General features: G+C 43.0%; 1 long non-coding RNA gene across 1 annotated transcript in view; it reads right to left on the minus strand.

Moving 5' to 3' along the window:
- Positions 1 to 19089, minus strand: part of LOC142748785 (uncharacterized) — a 353773-nt gene that overhangs the window by 44048 nt on the left and 290636 nt on the right. The window contains exon 6 of the long non-coding RNA XR_012882309.1: positions 3394 to 3456. This is a non-coding gene — a long non-coding RNA (uncharacterized LOC142748785). The remainder of the gene's footprint in view (positions 1 to 3393; positions 3457 to 19089) is intronic.

Here is a 19089-nt window from a genome sequence, read left to right on the forward strand (position 1 = left end):
GATTTACTGCAATTCTCCATACATTTCAGAGCTGAACTATTCTTCATTCGGAGCCAAAAATTCTATTTTCATTGAAAACATATTTTGTTGAACAGGAAAAGTAGTTTATAGCTACATATATTAAATAAATATTGATTATAAGATCTTCAGTTTTGGATATAGTTTCCTGCATGTCTCCAATATATGTAGCAACATAGCGCTCCTCCAAAAGGAAGAAAACGGTCTCTCTACTGCCACCTATAGGTGACTACTCTATTAGTCAATGTCCAACTTATAGAGCCTTGAAACACAACTCGACTTAATAGCCAAACCAGACCACCCACCCTCTGTAGACAGCACTGTTTCGGAGCTGTTGCTCCTCATCAGTACACAGTAAGGTACTGGTTGGCTGAGTGAGAAATGTCTTTGACACAGCTGTTGGAAGGTACAGATTCCTCGATTCAGAGATCCAGCTGTTAGGGAGTCTTAAGGGCAAAGCTCCCTGGAAAAAAAAATGCAAAATATCTCTCCTCTAGAAGAAAGAAAACGGTCTGTCTCTTTAATGGAACCTATAGGTGGCTACCCTGTGAATTCATCTCCGACCCTTTATAGAATCAGTACCTTCCAAGAGCTGTATCAAAGGCATCGCTCAATCAGCCAATCTAAACCCTACTATGTACCGATGAGGAGCAACAACTCTGAAGCATTGCAGTCACAGATGGGTGTCTCTAATTAGACTATTAACCCGAGTTGTGTTTCAAAACCCTCCAAAGGTTCATGCATTGACTTACAGAGTAGTCACCTATAGGTGGCACTAGAGAAACCGTTTCCTTCCTTCTGAAAGAAAGCTATTTTGCATACTATTTCCCCAGGAAGCATTGCAGTTTAGATTACGTACCGGCTGGATCTCCGCAAGGAGAATCAGTACCTTCCAAGAGCTCTGATATATGTAGAGACAGGAATTCCAGAGTACACAGAAAAATGTTCACCCCCAAAAAAAGTCAGACTCAAACTACTGGGAACAATAGGGGCAGACATAACTAGCGCACTTTGTGTATCAGTTATACCTCATATGCCAAACATCCCAGGAGCAGTGACCAGACCTAGAATAGGCTAGTAGTTCCAAGAGGTTTGCCATTCTTCTCTAATGAGGGTGGAAGACATAACTAATGCCTTTCTCCTATACTCATTGGCGCCCCCTGCTGAGTAATGCACTTTGTAATAGCTGGAAAAGGAGAGAAGTATACGAAGTGACAACTGCTCTGAGCATATTATGGGCTCAGGAGAATGGTTGTCACTTTTTCAAGTTCATTCAGCCATTACCCCAATATGTTTAATATATTTTCTACACCAGCATTAGCTACACTAGACATTCCATTTAAATTTGTCTTCTGACCAATGGCGTACCTGCAGAGGCTGATCACATGACTGCTATGGGACCCCTAGTGAGAGGGGCAGGGTCCTAAACTACTTATCTGGTGTCCTATCACACAGTTCTAGCATTTGCCTGCTGCTGCCACTAGGGGGAGCTCACTGCATACAGATTTTTACAACTCCCATTGAGTGCAATACTAGCTGTTTTAATCCATGTGTAATGAGCTCCCCCTAGTGGTAGCTGCAGGCAGCCAAAATTTGATAGATTAGCTTCTTCGAATGTGTGAAGAGAAGCAGGCCATTTGGAGCTCTGTGTGTAAGAACACTCCGACCCCTATAAATATATATTATGAAAGTATAATGGACATTAAAAAAATGTAATTGTAAATTTTGAGGATGAGGTCCTAGTTAGGGGGGGGGGCACATTCTGAGTTTTGCTATGGGGGACTATGTTTTGTCTGTACTCCCCTGCTTCTGACTTATAAACATGTTATAAGATTACATTGGTCAGGGTCAATGAGAGAAGGGGCACACGTACTCCCTTGGGTCCCGCTGGGGGAGTTCCATCTCAATGATGCAGTATCTTTAAAATTATTTAATACCACATATCATACAGTAATAATTCCGATCTAATAAATACAGAAAGTACGACTATGCAAAAGGTGAAATAATGTACAAGTTACAGGCAAAAATAGTTAAATTGAATACACAAGCCATACATTTCCATTGACAGGAATCTTTATATACAGTATCTGCAGAGGCCTGAGATAGCACAGGAGCAAATCAACAATAGAATGCAGAAGGAATCCATTCCCATGATGTAATGTCATATACAGTATTTCATCAAACATGAGGAGAACGTGGTACATGTAAAGGAAGCAGAATTAACAGTTCACGCTGCGGTTGCACTGAGAAATGCTTGTGGTGCATATGCTGAGCATGCCCATAGACCCCCTAGGGCTCGACGAATAACAAAAGATCCTTTCGGCAACTACCGGGCTATTTTTGGTGTATAGGAAATTGCAACCTCCTGTGGCAGGTTCTGCATGTATTTTTCTGCCCTGGGCAGCCAGTTAGTAGACCATGCCAAAGCAGAAGGACTCCCCAAAATGGAGTGGACCCTTGGGCATTTGCCCCCTCCAATAATCAAAAGTGAGAAGCTGCATTCGCCACCATAATGGCAACAAAATTGACAGAAAATTTAGTTTTTGGTGCCTAGAACCACAGACTGTACTCTAAATAATTATCAGTATCTTCGTTTTTTCCAATAATCTTACTACTATATTACAAGGACTGTATAAGGGTCAGTTCACACGTTGCGCAAATACTGCGTTTTTTCCGCAACTGAATTTGTTGCGGAAAATCTCCAGCAAATATAGTAGCAGCAAAGTGGATGAGATAAAATTAATTTTATCCACACGCAGCGTAAATACTAAGCGGTTCCACTGCAAAAAACGCAACTCCGAAAAAAAATAAAAAATCTCGTACTTCCCTATAGTCTTTGTTCCTCCCTCCAGTGCGGCCCCCAGGGATGATGTTTCATCCCATGTGACCGCTGAAGTCAATCACAGGCTGTAGCAATGGTCAAATGGGATGAAACATCATCCCAGGAGGCCGGCCTGGGTGACGTGAGAGGGCCGGCCTCCTGGGATGACGCTTCATCCCATATGACTGCCACTGCAGCCAATCACAAGCTGCAGCAGTCTCCTGGGATGGCGGTCCAGTCAGAAATTCCCTGCTATTATGCAGCGTATCCGCCCCATATGAAATCAGCCTAAGTCCTAAAAATGACTGGGACATAATCCATAAGGAATTTGGGTGTGTTTCACAAGGCTTGGGTGGACTAGAAGGACATTTTGGACATATTTTGTGTGTACCAAATATTTTTGGGACTTCAGAATTTACTTCTTACATAGAGCACACCATAGCCCTTTTCATGTTTTTAGTAGGTAATAATAGGAGGTATGTCAACAGCATTTCATAGGCAGAAATATCCTTCAAAAATTCCAGCCATGTACCGGCAACATAAAAGCAACTTACCACATTTAGAGGACTGCGCAGCGGAGTCCATGTCCATGGTCATTTCCATTAATAATGTGGTATCTGTTGAAAAAATGATATATATTATTACATATTTCCTGCAAATATTAAGAAGTGGTTGTAAGGGTAGAGTTATGTACATAGTAGTCCCAATGGGAAGAAGAGCGTAAAGGCTTTAGGATAGAACTATATACAGTATATGATCATTTGTTTGAATGATATGGCAGCAAAATAAGCACAGTGGAATTGTATCCCATATAGTCCAGTAATACAACCTCACACTTATTACATATAATCACTACGCACAATTTATACTAATCCTTGATTTATATCATGGCCTCATGTCCATAGGAAACAGCACATGGTCAATTCAGGAAACCCGAAAAAAATGGGTGACCTTCGGGGCTCTTGAAAGGGCAAGCAAGTCTCCCATAAAACTGTGAGTCTGTTCGGTAGGATCGGTCAATCACGGACCACTACATTGGTAGCACAGGAGAAACAGGGGTGGAAGTGGACCTTTTTGGCTACTCACATGCCACTTCCTGGCAGATGACAGATACACTAGAGTGATATTTAGAAAATATTAGTGATATTGAGAAAAGGCTAGCCGGCACAACGTATGGGGCACTCTGGCTAGAGTAATTAATGGGAGCCAGAGGCGTTACTATGTGGGGGTAAAGCGGCAGGAGACCTGGAGCCTACAGGGGGGGCCAAAAGGTTCCTCTGCCCCAAATGAGACCAGTACTATAAATGGGACATGGTAGGTGGGGGGCCTTGTTGCGGACTTTGAATTGGGACCCAACATCTTCAAGTTATGTGTCTGATGGGAGCACTCCGGCTAGAACGATCAATGGGACCACTTTGCCCATCAATCATAATGGGGGTGCTCTGGCACTGTTATGGCAATTTGGATGGCACCATTATGGGTTCTACATTAAAAAAAATGGAGGAGATAGATAGATAGACAGATAAATAGATATGGCATTAATAGACATCAGATGCTGTAGATATTATATATATTTTCCAGCTCTCTATCCACCATAAAACTATTTTTAAGCTAAACTGTATGTAGTTGTCTACAATGTTGATCTTCCTATTTTTAAAATGCAGAGGAAGGATGTCTATTTTCAGCATATTTTATCATAATGGTACATTTGGAACTCCAAAACATTCATCATTTCCTTTGAAATAATTTATCAACACAAAAAAATCACTTTAAAAATCATTTCCTCAGTCATCAAGAGTCCATGACAATAGAAAAGGTACCGAAAATGACCATATCACTAAGAATCGGGTGATGTAGATGGTTTTATTTTTTGGAGTATCCGGTAGTTTTGGTATGTTGATGCTTGGCAGCTGACACCTTACCATTACTTTGAAATGAAGCCTTATCTAAGGAGAACTATTTATATCTAAAAATGTCAGGATCCAGGTAGTTTAGGAGCAATTCCAGGCAAAAACATGCACTTAAATGTAATGACCTCTTTTTCCAGTAAACGTGTGCTCCAGATTTCTCCTGCTTCCACTTTCTGAGACAGGAAGTAACTAAGAAGATATCCCTGTCAGCCATATTAGCTGTTATGGGACTGTTTTGCCGTCACCCGGTCACGCTTTCCTTTCTGTTTTCCCTGGTAGTCAACCACTGTGCTTGCTGAGCTGTATGTGTATGTGTGTATGTAAGTATAGCATGAAACATGATGAGGTATCCGTGATAAATATTTATTTGCCCGTCATGCAGGCCAGAGCCTCTGCATATATAGCCTATAGTGTGATCATTTTTTTAAAAAATAAGTTGAATTACAAAAAGTGCTGAAAGTGTAGATCAGTGGCCATATCAGTGAAGAAGGAAGTAGCTAGCTTTCCTTCCTATTTATAATGTTAGAAAGTTCATTATAACTTGTATCCCGGGACATAACTGTATGAGAACAAAAGCAAAACATGGATTTTCCTAACAAAAAAAATAAATCACTTTTTGTAGACAATATTCTGACAGTCTGCAGCACCACTAGGGGGAGCTCAGGAGCTAACCGCATACTGTTAAAATAAAACCTTACGCAGTAAGCGCCTAAGCTCCCTCTAGTGCTGACTGCTGATTTAGCGGTTTGTCTATGCAGGAGATTTAGAGCTCTGTATTAGAAAAAGTGAGCTTCGATACTTATAAAGATATAAGAAATTAATCAGCACTCTGTTGGACTCACTAAATTCAAAAAAGTTCTGTATAATAAAATACATTTTTTTTATTGTATTATCCAGAAATCCTAAACCATCTGAATAAAAAACCCACTTGTATTTCGTTATATAGTGTTACTAACTTCACTTTCAGTCAATATCCCTTTTAAAGGGCGGACGACTGTGTCTTATTTTCATTTCAAATTATACATGAGTCAAAAGTATGAAGCACACGTTATAAACTTGGACACAGGGGAGCATGAGTTACCTTACACCAAGCTTCCATTATTCTCTGATGTCATTTGTGGGTTGGGATATGGAGTAATTCTCTTCTTTGAGGAGGTAAGAACAACTATTTCAAAAATAGCTGTACCCACCAGTTATACTCAAAGGCATAACTTTAGGCTCCTGGGCCACAATGCAAAATCTGTAACATGGATCCCCAACGATTATGTGTAATTTCCTGGATCTGACCGTGCACCCCCTATAGATACACCAAGTAACTACCCTCTAGCAAAGGTCAAAATGGGCCCACCATTATGGTGCTTGGTGTTGCCATCCTGGACAGAAGGGCCTTATGTTTGTTTCCCCTATTACTCCCTTTCCAAGCACTTGTGCCGATTCCCCGACCTTTTGTTTGTAAACAATACCGTTACTCTTGAGAGGCGAGTCCTGCATCGGTTCTCATCCAATAGCAAAAGGGATAGGACATACCAGGGCTGGGTCCCCCTTTCTCCAAGGACCCAATAGTTTTCCTCTATGGCAGGGGTCTCAAGCACGCGGCCCGCGGGCCGCATGCGGACCCTGGGGCTGTCATCTGCGGCCTGCGGGACACAGAGCCGCTAGTATCGGCTCTGCTCCGAGACTAAGGAATTCCCTGACATCGCTGTCCACATATGCACAGCGATGTCTGGGGCTTCGCCAGAGCCGGAGTCCCGTGCAGAGCGCTAGTACAGGCTCTGCTCCGGGACTCTGTGGAATTCCCTGACATCGCTGTCCATATATGGACAGTGTGTCAGGGTCTTCCCAAGAGCGGAGTCCCGGGCAGAGCGCTAGTATCGGCTCTGCTCCTGGACTCTGTGGAATTCCCTGACATTAGTGTCCATGTTTGGACACACAAAGTCTGGGGCTTCCCCAGAGCCGGAGTCCCGGGCAGAGCACTAGTATAGGCTCTGCTCTGGGACTCTGGGGAAGCCTCTGACATCGCTGTCCATACATCGACAATGATGTCAGGGGCTTCCCCAGAGCAGGAGTCCCAGTGATGTCAGGAGCACAGCTGGAGTCCCAGGAAGAGCCTACTAGTGCTCTGCCCGGGACTCCAGCTCTGGTGTTGCCTCTGACATCTCTGCGCATATATGGACAGTGATGTCAGGAGAAGAGCTGGAATCCCAGGCAGAGTGCTAGAAGTGGCTCTGCTCCGGGACCCCAGCTCTGGGCAAGCCCCTGACATCACTGTGGCAGCATCTGCGAAGGACACTGTGGCAGCATCTGCGGAGGGCACTGTGGCAGCATCTGCAGAGGGCACTGTGGCAGCATCTACGGAGGGCACTGTGGCAGCATCTACAGAGGGCACTGTGGCAGCATCTACAGAGGGCACTGTGGCAGCATCTACAGAGGGCACTGTGGCAGCATCTACAGAGGGCACTGTGGCAGCATCTACAGAGGGCACTGTGGCAGCATCTACAGAGGGCACTGTGGCAGCATCTACAGAGGGCACTGTGGCAGCATCTACAGAGGGCACTGTGGCATTATCTAGGGGTGTATTGCATTATCTACACAGGGCACTCTGGCAGCATATACAGAGGGCACTGCGGCAGGATCCACAGAGGGCACTGCGGCAGGATTCACAGAGGGCACTGCGGCAGCATCCACAGAGGGCACTGCGGCAGCATCCACAGAGGGCACTGCGGCAGCATCCACAGAGGGCACTGCGGCAGCATCCACCGAGGGCACTTGTGGCACTATCTAAAAAGGGCCTGCCCAATCTTGACATGTGTGTCTGCCAAACGCTGATAACTGAGCCGCCGGACTGCATTTAGCGACACTTAAACTGGAAAACTGGATTGTTGAAATAAGCACGTGGAGAAATATCTCAAATTTTTAACCTAGCGGTATTATTATAGTAATGTAGTATTATTATTATTATAGTAATATAGTGTTATAGTAGTTCAAATAACTAATTGATTAACAATTTTGTATTTTATCAAATTTGAAAGTAATGCGGCCCGACCACTTCACATTTTTTGTACATGTGGCCCACTTACCCGGCCTAGTTTGAGACCCCTGCTCTATGGTATGGATGCCCCTTATTAAACTGCACATCCCTCCACACTACAGGATAAGTAGTTGGATTAGTAGTAGGAAAATTAAATTTGTGTGACAACCTCTGTTGGAATTGGGATAATGACCATATTTGTTTTCTGTCAATTTTCCTGAAAACAGATAGAGCCAAGTAATTTTTTGTAATTTTTTTTATTTTAAGGAGGCGTGAATATTACTCTGCCAAATATTAATATGAATAATAATGGTAATTTAGTGATGTTCAATGAGCATTTGATATTAAATACACCATCTCAGCAGCAGACTGTCCTTACAAAATATTTTTGAATATCGCCAAATATGAGAGGATGTCTCTTTACACTGGGGATAGGTCAATTCTGGTCTATGGAGCGTTCAATGTTCAGTCCATCTCAGACTACACCCTCGCACACAGACCATTATACAAACTGCTTACTAATAGTCGGTCCTGTCTAAGCAGATTTCTGGCATTTCACAGTTAGGAAAAAAGGACGGTTGCCAGTAGAATGAATCAGTTGACTTACATGAAATGACACTACATGCAGCCTTATAATATTTTTTATGATGATAATAACAAAAGTTTTATTATATATGACTAGGTTAAACCACAATAGTAGAGGAAAAAGCCCAGTAGTTTATTGTTGAATGTTTTGGACATACTTTGCCAGAGAAGAATTGTGTTATATATATTATATATTATTTTTTGTATTGTTTTTTTTATAATTTTTTTGCAATTTTTGTATGCAATTTATTTTCAGTATCAAAGTTATTATTATCATCATTATTGATGCTGTTGTTATGGCTTCCAAGGAAAAATGGCCACCAGTCCCTAGTTCTTGGGTTTGGGCCGGGTGCTCGGCCCGGCAGGAGCATAAAAAATTTTGTCTGTATTTTTTTTCCCCTTTTTTTAATTTAGAGGGGATATTTTTATACACGCACAAAACTATTTTGAAGAACTATATATCCCCTTTGATATTTGTAGTAAGATACTCATAGACATTCTTATAACCATAGGAACCCATAAGGTAACATTGTAGGTTTATTTATGTGGCCCTATAAAAAAGTGGGAAGACAACAGTAAACAAAAACAAATTGCTTTTTTCTCCAAGGAAAAATTGTGGCATATTCCATATACATGGTATATTACGGAGGTACTATGGAGAATGCCACGCGGAGGGACCATATGGTGTCACATGGGGTGCCTATGGCTGAACAGGCTCCATGCTTACAGGTTTGCTGTGTGCCTGAGGCCTAAGTTTCATTCTTTTTTTTGGTCTTCCAGCTAAGGCAGTCATTTTGTGAGTTGATAAAATATTCATAGGACCTTTGTCTAGTTTAGTAGGTTGTCATGATTACCTGGTCATTATATCTGTACCACAGAGCCAACCCACAGGGAGGGCACTGGCTCTGGTTGGCCTTAATCTCTTTATTCAGGGTGTGGACCAGCGCAGATCTACGGCCCATGGGTCATTATACACACCTTCTAAAAGGGTCGTGAAGGGAAGGGAGAACTCGGTCTAGTTTTGCAGGCTGCCATGATTACCTTGTCATCATGGGCATCTGTACCATGGAGTCAACCCAAAAGCTGCTATGGTGCATGGGGGAGAGGGTCATGGCTCAAATTGTCCTCATTCCCTTTCCCCAGAGTGTGGATTAGCCCAGATCTATGGCCCAAGGATCATACTATTCACCTCTTCTAAAAGGGTTTTGAAGGCAAGGAAACTTATCTGAGAATAAAGGTGTAAGATGCCATTGACCAGCATGAGGACGGGTTAAACTCAAATATACTTGCCTTTTTTTATATAAATCATAAAGCAGGAAATCTAGCTAAAAAAACATTAGCAAAGAACTAGTTTTAGGACGTATTGTGGGTAGAACAAACAAATAGATGATAGCAGAGGTCCCCATTGACAATAGATGATAGTCACAGCTCCCCTCCTCCCCTCCCTGTACAGTGACCTCTGCACTGGTCACAGAGCATGCCCACAACACTCTCCCATAGAAGTCAAGGAGTCTTAAGACTATTGTTTCCTAAGGTCCATGTGGCTGCATTAAAGCATATCCCTAAATGATGGGAACATGGCAGAGCAGCTGCTCATGAGAGACGGCTGCTCCCACAATCATGTATAAATGTATAAAAAATAAAAAAAAATCTACATTCTGAAATTAAAAATAGATTAGAGAAAGATATCTTTCACTATATGGTATAATTAGCAAAAAAAAAAAAAGTAATACATTCCCTTTAAGGGAAAATCCACCCATTCAGCGATGTCAGAAGATGACATCATTGGTGGCCTGTGAGCTACAAACGTCATGATTTTACAAACAAAGAGGCGAACGTCCCTTTTTAAAGTCTCCTAACCCGTTTTGGAGCCTGTCAGAGTTTTTTCAAGTCCAACTTAACAATCATAATAGAGCACCACGGATTTCATTGGCACTCTGTTTAGAGTTAATGTGTGTTACTGTTTCACTTAAGATGTAAGCATACAAGGATATAGGACATCTCCACAAGGATATAGGACATCTCCACAAGGATATAGGACATCTCCACAAGGATATAGGACATCTCCACAAGGATATAGGACATCTCCACAAGGATATAGGACATCTCCACAAGGATATAGGACATCTCCACAAGGATATCCTGGAAGCTGAATTGTGCCCTGCTGGAAAGAGAGGAGGTACTGGCGGAGCTTAGAGACGCCTATATTGTTTGGAGGAATGATAAAGTTTTCTTTGACAAAACCTGTGACTGGTGGGAATATGTTAAAGTTGAATTTCGTTGTTTCTTTCAGGCAAAAAGTCGTCAACAGGCGTGTGAGAGGAAGAGAGACTTCAGAGAGATGCAGCGTCAGCTGCGATCCCTGCAAGACCTCCTTCAATGCGGCTGGGACGTCAGGAAGGAGCTGGAGGAAGCCAAAAAGGGCCTGAAAAGGCACTTTGAGGAGGAATCCAAGCGAATTGTCTTTCGTTCCAAGGTGGAGAACCTGGAGAAGGGTGAGAAATGTAACTCGTTCTTTTTCAGGAAACTCCATGCCGGCCACACGCCCCTGAAGGAACTTCGAGATGAGACCGGAAACATGCATTCTGGGAAGAAGGAGGTGATGGTAGTCGTCACAGACTACTACCGAAGCCTCTACTCCCGGAAAACCACTGACCCCGAAGCCGCCGATAAATTCCTGTCAGGTATCACTAATCATCTTGATCCTGCAGGTACGGAGGCTATGGATGTACCCCTGACGGTGGAGGAACTGCTCTCTGCCGCTAAATCCTTCAGACCCGGCAGGACCCCGGGCAGTGATGGTCTCCCAGCAGAGCTCTATGTAGCGCTGGGGGACTTGATCTGTCCGGACCTGCTGGAGCTCTATGAGGAGATGGTGGTGGAGGGTAGAATGCCACCGTCCTTGAGAGAAGGCATGATCACGATCTTGTATAAGCGGAAGGGGGAGAGATGTGACCTGAAAAACTGGCGTCCCATCTCTCTCCTTAACGTGGACTACAAGATCCTCGCCAAAGTATTGACCAACAGACTGAAGGTTGTCATCGGACAGATCATCGGATCGGACCAAACCTGCGGCATTCCTGGCCGTAGGGTGGCCGACAGTCTTGCCCTGGTGAGGGACACGGTGCATTACATGCAAAGCCGCCGTACACACGCGGCCCTGGTCAGTCTGGATCAGGAGAAGGCTTTTGACCGGGTCTCTCACGAATTCATGGGTAAGGCTCTGCGTAGGCTGCGGCTTGGCAGGTTGTTCTGTTTGTATGTTAACCTGATGTATTGCGACATTTACAGCTCGGTGCTGGTGAACGGCTGGAAGACTGACCCCTTTCCTGTATCGTCGGGGGTTAGACAAGGCTGTCCTCTTTCACCTCTCCTTTTTGTTTATGTTATAGAGCTCTTCGCAGAGGCTATCCGGCAGAATGGAGAGATCAGAGGGATCACCGCACCAGGTCCAGGACACTTCGAGGTCAAATGCTCGCTGTACATGGACGACGTGACCGTCTTCTGCGCTGACCAGAGTTCGGTGACTGCACTCGTCCAGACCTGTGAGGAGTTCGGACGCGCTTCAGGGGCAAAAGTCAACTGCGGGAAGTCGGAAGCCATGCTCTTCGGAAAGTGGTACCTGCCTTCTCCTGCCTCCTTCCCGTTTACTATCAAGCCGGACTTCATCAAAATTCTGGGAGTCTGGTTCGGAAAGGAAGGTGCAGCCCTAAAGTCGTGGGAAGAACGCTTGGCCAAAGTCAACCAAAGGATCGGACTGTGGAGCCTCAGACAACTCACTATTGAGGGCAAAGCAATGGTCCTGCGTAACGAAGTCTTGCCTGTGCTACAATACACTGCACAGGCATGGCCCCCTCTTGCCACCGTCTCGAGGGCCATTACCAGGACTGTGTTTCGCTTCATCTGGGGCTCGAAAATGGACAGAGTAAAGCGGACTGTTATGTACAAGGAGCCCCGCAAAGGTGGGAAGGGTATACCCGACATTCCCACTCTGCTGCGGATCGCTTTTGTATGTGACTGTGTTCGTAGGACTCTGAGGACAGCAAACGGCTCTGCGGGCAAGGCCATGTCCCGCTACTTCCTCCTTCCCCTCTGGCGAGGTTTTGGCTGGGACAAGTGGGACAGCTCCTTCCCTTACAACTGGCACGCTCCCTGGTTCTACGGAGATGTTGTCCGGTTTGTGAGGGAGCATCAACTGGAGGGTCTTAAGCCCGACTTGTGGAAACCTAAGACGATCCACAAGCGCATCAGAGCAAAGGACTCACTGGAGTTTGTTCCAGGGCTTCATGCCGACACGTTGGAGACTGTTTGGACTAACGTGTCATCTGGCAGGTTGACCAATGGGCACAAGGACATTTCATGGATGGCCATCCAGGGAGGACTGCCTCTTAGGTCATTCATGCATGCCCGCAACCTGTGCAAGACCCGGTACTGCCCCAGGTGCCCCTTCACGGAGGAAACATCTTTGCACATTTTCTGGCAGTGCCCCTTTGCACAGGGTCTGTTGAAAGCCTTGGAACATGAACTCAAGGACTCAGTACCCAGGAACAGACTGTCGTACCGCTCGGTACTTTATGGACTATTTCCTGGGAATACCACGGATGGAGCAATCCAGGAAGCCTGGCGCCTTATGAACTGCTTTAAGGACGCTATATGGTTTGCCAGGAACCGTCTGATTTTGCGGAGAGAGAGTGTGTCCGTCCAGGACTGCCGCAGGCTGATCCACAGCCTGCTCAGAGACTATTCCACCTGGGACAGCCCGGACGTCGATGAGGAAGAGGACTGATACTCCCCTTCCCCCCACTCTCCCTTCTTGTGTGTTGTCTTTCAATAAAGCTTCGGGCCTGTGATTTCCCCCTTCCCTATCCCCTCCTACCCACTCCCCTATCCCATCACTTGTCTGTAATGCTTTGTTGTTTGGCTTTAGTGAATGCAAGAATGTTAGTGTAGCATGTGGTGTAATGTATAGCATAGGCTAGCCTGTACTGTGTATTATACTGTCATGTTATGTTTGACGACTGTTATTATTTATTATTTGCTGCTTCATGGCTTGCGCTGCGTCGCAGTAATGTTTGTATGATGACGATTGATTGTCAATAAAGCATTTTTCAATCTCCACAAGGATATAGGACATCTCCACAAGGATATAGGACATCTCCACAAGGATATAGGACATCTCCACAAAGATATATGACATCTCCAATGGGTCATCATTTGCTAATATATGGACAGGGAGCCCTGAAAATTGGTTCATAACAGAAAATGTCTGTCACCGCTATGTGCATATGGGTCTGTGGACCAAACTATTTATCACGGCAGCTGTTCTAGAGATAACAAAGTAAACTAGTATGTCACAACAGACGTCTAGGTGATAAATGATGGCTAAATATGGCTTGGTTAATGTTTTATAGCAATGAATAAATAGGATGCCTTGTTCCTAAATAAAGAACCTTGAGCTATTTAAGTTGGACTGTTCTCATCCAAAGGTGAGACTGTTGTAAACAACCTGGATGGTCGGATGACATGGAATGATAGATAACTATACATGAGCTTCCCAGAGGAATTTTTCCCACGTACTTAAGCTTAAGAAGGCATTTGCTGTAAGTGATGTCATTAATGGCTCAGCCGGTATTAATATATGTGGAACTTTTATATCTTCCAGTTAGACCCGCAAACAACTCATCAATGTCATAGAGGCTCTCCCATGGAGTAGAAGAGACACTTGGGTGGGAGATTGGTGATCCTTTCATCTCCGACGGTGGGATTTGTGTATATTAACACTTTTTTTTAGTACTAATGACTGGAACGCTCAATACAGATTTACAGTGGAGATATACATTTGCTTTTTCAGGTACTTAAATATGATGAAAGGTCATGTATTAATGAGAAAATATGTGGGTTGCGGTGGACTTTATCATGTCAAAGGCTGACGATCAGGGTGATCGTATTGATTAGAACTTCCGATCCTGAATAATTCCACCTTAGAAAACCTCTGATCTATCGGGCGATCCTTCAAGTAGTGTTAATGATAGATATATGGGTACATAGTATTCAGCAAAGACTTCTATAAATCGGTGGGGGGGGGATTCGAGGACAGGCAGAAGTTCATGATCAATTGTTCAAGATCTTAAGGGTGCTTAAAGGGTATGTGCACTGTTGGCTATCGCATGACATGAAACCAAGAGGACCTCATAGCAAGACCATAAATGGGGCCCTGTCTGGTGATCACACACTAACATTCAGGCTCAAGAGGGCCAGAGCTTTTTACCCCTTACCTATCACTTGTAGGAGCATTATCCTATGGCCCTCTTATATGGGCCAACAATCAATCCCGATTAGCGATCAGGTGTTCCTTCATCAACTGATCGCTAGGTCGCTAGTCGGCAGCACATCGCCCTGTGTAAACATAATGCAAATGAGTGGGGACAAACGATCGTATTAATGATCGTTAGTCTACACACATTCATAATCGTTCTTCCTTGTGAATGGAGCTTACGAGTGCCGATCGATGTGCTGTATCGTCAATCGGTGCTAATTTTTCTGGGCAGGATGTCAGAACCATGACCTCCGCGTGTTCTGCCTCTTTATGCCCTTAGAAGACAGTAGACAGTATTGCTGGGATTGTATGAGTTGGGACTCCCAGAGAAGGGCCAGGACACTCAGTACTAAAACCAAATTCTGCAGGAGCCATGGATCCCCCTCTATGAGCCAAAACAAAGATCCATTCTGTAAGAGTGGCTCTCAGTCTGGTGGACTTGAGCCATACATGTATTACAAGGACATCTATTCATGTGAATGGTCGGCTATGTAATGCTACATGTCTGGCTGGTGGCGGCTTCCCACAGCAAAATCAGCACCAATTTGCATGAATTTTATTTTCAAATTTTTGGTGATTGGCCCTTTAAATACTATGGAGCCCAAATACCACAAGAATCTGATTGACATTTCTGAGAGCATCTGTGTAGACATTTGTGTAACTTCTGTATATGACGTGATAACTGGAATGGTCTTAAATCATCAGCATTATTCAAAAGAGAAATGGATTTTCCTCTTTGGGTTTTCAGTTCATGAATTAGACTGAAATATTCACTGTGAGAAACTAAAAGCAGAAAACCTGGCAGGACACACGAACCGACTGCACGGAAAGTGACATTTATGTCTATGAGCTGCAGATTAATCATTTTGGTGGGGTCATCCTTTCTTTTTGTAATCTGGTTCTCTCAGGGTTAATAATGATTCAGCTCCAATGAAGGGAATGTATTAAACATATTGATTTTTGGTACTATTAATAAGATGTAAATCTGTAGTTTACTGCAAATGCTGTATCCATTTATTTTTTTAAAACTTCCCTGGGGGTGGACATATTAGAGGCACACACTTCCTTCCTGTATAGAAAGTGCAGCAGGGTGTGTATGCTTTATGGCAGCTGCAAGAAATAGCAGATAACCCCTTAAGGACGCATCCTTACTTTTCAACGTCTTTTTTTTTAATATATATATATATAATTTTATGGTTTAGTTTATTTATTTTAAAGTGTAATGTGCAAAAAATTTAATTCCACCATTGCTTATTTTTTTTCTGTAGTTCTAACATCTTAAAGGCTATGTACACTTTCGAAAGTTGTTATTATTATTATTATTAAATCAATGTTTTAGGTGATTTTAGACCTAAAATTACTTTTATTAAATATTTTGTTTCGTTTTTCCAATACAGCTTCTAATGTATCTTCTATACATTAGAAGCTGAGGTGTTCGCTATCAGCCGATTCCGTCAGTTCAGCTTACCGTACGGCTCGGCTGGGAGAGGGACCTGTGTCTAACACACTGGACCATCGTAATATCAATACATCTAAGTATTTTGTTTTAAATCTATTATATGTGTTGTAACGATTCTATATAATCTATGTGCTTTTTATGTTTTAGCCCATTTCATGAAAAAATTATTTATTAAAAACAATGGTGTTTATTCTTTAAAGCAAATTATTTTAGTAAACTTGATTTTTTTTTGTCCAATAAGATGACTTTTATTTTACAATTTCAATTCTTCATTATAATGCGTTGGAATACCTTTCTATTACAATGCATTACTGCCTGTGCATATAAAATACACAGGAAGCTGTTGGGGCTTACCTCAGGCATGCCCTAATAGGGAATTCCACAGAACAAGGTTGTCCCTTAGGCCCATGGCTGTCCCTTAAATGTGGCAGTCCCGACAATCGCAATCGCCGGGGCTGACTAACAGCAACAAGATAGATCCCCCCCCTCCTTTGTAATGTTGTCATTGCTATTGGTGGCGGCATTACAAGGGTTAAATGGCTGGGATCTGAGTTTTCTCCAAACCCACTTGTTGCAGCAGAGTGGCGGCTGTCAATCTCAGCCGCCCCACCGCAGGTGATCGCCGGTGATTGTGACACAAACGCTGTACATCCACGATCATAGCGCCTTAATAGACTGTATGGCACTGGGAGTCAGGTACAGGTTTCCAGAGCTGTACATTTACGGTGCATGTCGCCAAGGAGTTAAGGAAGAAAAAAGTGGCAATAGACTTATCCAAGGAATAAATGGAGTACAGGCCGCTCCCCCATAAACCAGGAATTGCCAGGTGAGCCACATACAGAGCCTCATCTGTGTAAATAGTGTTGCTATCCTACCGTATCAAGGCCTTCAGTAGCACAATAGAGCTGTTATTTGTCATTAAGTCCCCCACCCTCTAGAGATAATGAGATGACACTGCTGACTGTATCCCAGTCTACACAGCAAAGCTGAAAGTGTGCTGCAAAAAACAAGAAATTTCAGCATTTTGTGTGTGCTCTACATGAAAGCCCAAATTTTTTTTAGAATACATTTTTTTTTTTTTAAATTTATACATTCCTTTTAATACACAGTAGTGATAGTCTCAAATGGAGTCTATAAAGAAGATATTACTTAATGTAGCTCTTTGATAAGCCTTTCTATGGATTTTAAGGGTGTTTAGCATCATGAAGAGTTATGGCTAAGGCTAGATTATTGGTACATGTGGGCGAGGGAATTGACACTGTGGACCACATATCGTATACAGTATAGACCAATTCCACATGTGCTGCACTACATAATACTCATTTCTATATGCAGCTATGTGTAAAGGAGCAATGTACTTTTACAATACACTAAGTGTAACTCAAAAGGCAGAGGGTTATGTGACATTTCAGGCATCTCAGGTGGGCTTTTTGGAAGCTCTATGGTGATCTCCATATGGTTTAGTATAACAATGGGTGGGGTGGGGTCTGGGTGTTTTGGCTGTATTAGGGACTCTAAAATTATTCGTTACCTCAATAAATTAATTTGTCTTAATAGTGACGTACAAGAAGAAATCGTCCTCTCAGTATAGGACATCTCCCTGAAGAAGATCACATGTCTTGTGCAAAATAAATCTTTTTCCTCCTAAAGGAAACATAAAATTCCCCTGTTAACCCAGGATGACAGTCCGATTTCCTCTTGAATGGATACAGTTCCTATTTTTAAACGTGAAGACAAATCCATTATAGATTGGCAGATTTGTCAACTCCAAAGAAGTCGATGTCATGAAACATGATAAAAAATGGAGGAAAATGTTATGAAGCGTTATGATAATGTATCTCAGAGGCATAACTTGGAACTCCTGGGCCTCAATGCAAAATCTTATACAGGGAGCCCTACCGGCTATCACACATCATTTATAATACTGTTCTCCTAATATGGGGCAGAGGGACCTGTTGGATTTCCTCAGGATCGGTGGCCCAATCGCAATCTTTGTACCCCCTATCGTTACGTCCCTGCTTCCTCTGCTAGAACTAGATTTATCACGGTCATACACAGCCCTTTCTTTCATCCCAAAAACAACAACTAGAGAAGAATTTCACATTATCAGGGAATATTACAAGATTTTCCCACCATTAAAAACAATTGATAACCCACAAAATGACTCTCCAAATTTTTTTTGCAAAAACAAAACTTATAATTAATGATTATAAAAATATAATTATGACTGGAAAGCTGGAGGAAAAAGATGGATGGAGACATCGACAAAAGTCACGAACATCCTGCGAAGAACTATGTAGACTTAAAGACTGGACCAGATTTAGTATTCAAAATGTGCCCGAATTCTGTCAAATATAACTGTTTTAGACACTTTTTTTGACACGCTTGACAAGGGGGTGTAGTTTAGCGGGAAAGGGGTGTCATCTAACAAAAAAGGCATGGCTTAAAATGGAACATGGTGCAGCAAAATTGCGGCACATAAGACCTGGCATACACTAAGCAAACCAGGAGGTGGTATAAGGTAGAGAAAAGTGCATGTCTAGCAAGATGGACCAAATATATCATACAGTGTCAGCCACTTGGATCAATTTTGGCGCATTTTGAATAGTAAATCTTCCCCAATATCTATAAGGCCTATGGAAAACAAAAGGGAAAATGGGAAATTACAAAACAGGATATTTGGCTAGAGAAGAATCCAAAAACTCTTAGGAATGTATTGTCGAATTACTCAAGAACCTTACATGGAATTCCCCTAAGATCTACCAGTTCTTGCTATATACAATGTCAGATGATACTGAAACGACGCTGTAGGACTGGTCCTTAAAATTTTATGTCACCATCTTGGTAGACTATGGCTTTGGTAGATGTTCTTCCCATGCTGCCATCAGTAGAATTGAGAGTTCCTTCCAAGAACCGAAGATGAGATGGACAAACTGGCTTCCTATAGTAAAG

The sequence above is a fragment of the Rhinoderma darwinii genome, chromosome 3 (assembly GCF_050947455.1).
Source record: "Rhinoderma darwinii isolate aRhiDar2 chromosome 3, aRhiDar2.hap1, whole genome shotgun sequence".
NCBI classification, from domain to species: domain Eukaryota; kingdom Metazoa; phylum Chordata; class Amphibia; order Anura; family Rhinodermatidae; genus Rhinoderma; species Rhinoderma darwinii.